A 2,512-nucleotide genomic window follows, 5' to 3' on the forward strand; every position below is an offset into this window, starting at 1 on the left:
CAATCCCTGGGACCACTGCATCCAGGCTCTCACCTAGTAAACAAGAATTATCTTTATGGTTTTATTTTATGTATTTATTTATTTTTATTTAAAAAAATTTTTTAAAAACCTACAGCAGCTGGGCGCGGTGGCTCACGCCTGTAATCCCAACACTTTGGGAGGCCGAGGCTGGTGGATCACGAGATCAAGAGATCGAGACCATCCTGGTCAACGTGGTGAAACCCTGTCTCTACTAAAAATAGAAAAAATTAGCTGGGCATGGTGGCGCGTGCCTGTAATCCCAGCTACTCAGGAGGCTGAGGCAGGAGAATTGCCTGAACCCAGGAGGCAGAGGTTGCGGTGAGCTGAGATCACGCCATTGCAGTTCAGCCTGGGTAACAAGAGCGAAACTCTGTCTCAAAAAAAAAAAAAAATGTCTACAGCACCTGGTATTCCCTGGCTCTCTCCCATCCAAGTACTAACCAGGCCTGAGCCTGCTTAGCTTCTGAGATCACACGAGATCTGACACATTCAGGGTGGTATGGCCATAGACATCTTTATGGTTTTAACCACTGTCTGTCAGATTTTCTGTTGTGGCAGAAAAATGAATTCTTGAGTGGCAAGGGACATGATGAAGGTGGAGGAGGGAAGTGTGGGTGATAAGTTAGGATGCGTGTCATAGTGCAGTGCAAAGAACGTTGTACTGAGAATTAGGAGACCTTTTCCTAATTAGTAGTGTAACCCTGAGTAATTTACACAACTCTCTTGGCTGCGATGTCCTCCTCTGAGAGAAGAATGCATGTACCTAGATGATCGCTAAGGTTTTTACAACTCTAACACTGATTCTGAACCTACAGCCAGGGCTCCAGGTGCCACAGCTGGGCAAATATTCACAAAGGATTTTGGAGAACCATTAATTATGTTCCAGGAAAAGACTGAGAATAGTGGTTTTATAGCAAATGCTTAGCTCTGGGCTTGCAAATAATGAGTTTATTTTTCATTTCTAAGTTTGTGTCTCATGTGTGTGTTACCTGCCCTAGGGTACTTCCATAAGAGTGCTCATTAGATGCCTCATTTACAAAAAACAATTTGCATGCACGGGGCAAATGCTTCCTCTTCAGCAGCAGGTGTTGTGGGATGGAGAGAAACATGCTGCCTAATGCCTTGTCATCCAAATTCACAGAAATTTCTGGTATCCTGGGCAGGTTTAACACCATTCTAGGGAGAGAATGAAGGGAACACATCTGAATAAATTAGTCTGTTTAGTTTTTGGTTCTGCAGAATAGAGCCTTGGCAGGATCCCAGGGAAGCATCAGCAGGGGGAAAAATCACGTTATTTTCTGTTCTAGCCAACAGCATTTTCCTGCCCAGTCTGTGCAAAATGAACTTGCTTAGCTTTGCAGCCTTCTCCAGCTGCCGCTGTTTCTCTCTGGCCTTCTGGTCACACACGACCCTGGCTCATTTAGGTTTCTTTAATGCTGTCATTTTTCTCCCATACCATTTTTTCTTTGATCTCTGTTTGCACTTCATGACAATAATATTCATTCAGCTCCTTTTCTTCCCTTTCCTCCTACCTTCTATTCTGTCTTCTTTATCACGCTCCCCTTTCTCCATAATCTGCTACATTTTGAAAGCATTCTTTGACATTTGCATGTCAATGTTCCTAAAATCTACCAAGAATTCTGGGGACATGATTGCTCTCAGGTATCACAATTGTCTGATGTAATCATACAGAAGTATTTTTACCAACTACTATTCACTGCTCAAAGAGAAGTTCAAAGCTAGGATTTTGTTATAATTTTAAACTCTGTAAGCATGTTGGATAAAAGTGGAATTTGGAAGAAGGGCAAATTCTAGAGCAGAACCAGGGCAGGGCAGTGGAGCCTCCCTGAACATGTGAACTACATTCATTCAAGGACACATTTTACATGTATCAAAGCTGACTGCGAAATTCTAGAAAACTGAGCTTAAGAATAAAGGGAGACAAATCACCAAATGCACACCCTTGTCATAGATGGAGTTGTTTTTTTTTTTTTTTTTTTTGAGACCAAGTTTCACTCTTGTTGCCCAGGCTGCAATCTCTGCATCCCGGGTTCAAGCAGTTTTCCTACCTCAGCCTCCTGAGCAGCTGGGATTACAGGCATGCACTACCACACCTGGATATTTTTGTATTTTTAGCAGAGACTGGGTTTCACCATATTGGCCAGGCTGGTCCCGAACTCCTGACCTCACGTGATCTACCTGCCTCAGCCTCCCAAAGTGTTGGGATTACAGGCATGAGCCACTGCACTCGGCCCTAGATGGAGCTTTCATAGAGGAGGAGCAGATGGAGTTGTCGAAGCAAAAATGTCCACTTTCAGCCACATTTGCCCTCGGAGATATCAAAATCAATGTTGTGTCTCCTCCTAACCAATTCTAAGCACTGAAGTGGACCCAAACACCAAACCCCTACTGGGCCCAACCAAAGACTCTTTCTTGACCAATGAATGACTGGATTTGTTTGAGCCAATCGGATTCAGGCCTTTGGGTTCCC

At 43.8% G+C, this 2,512-nt stretch overlaps 1 pseudogene; it reads right to left on the bottom strand.

Annotated features, from left to right (window-relative positions):
• Positions 1–413: 413 nt before the first annotated feature.
• LOC135268818 (5S ribosomal RNA) lies at positions 414–532 on the bottom strand (annotated as a pseudogene).
• Positions 533–2,512: the final 1,980 nt, after the last annotated feature.

This window comes from Aotus nancymaae, unplaced genomic scaffold (assembly GCF_030222135.1).
Source record: "Aotus nancymaae isolate 86718 unplaced genomic scaffold, 86718_ANA_hifiasm-v0.15.2.pri h1tg000043l, whole genome shotgun sequence".
Taxonomy (NCBI): Eukaryota; Metazoa; Chordata; class Mammalia; order Primates; family Aotidae; genus Aotus; species Aotus nancymaae.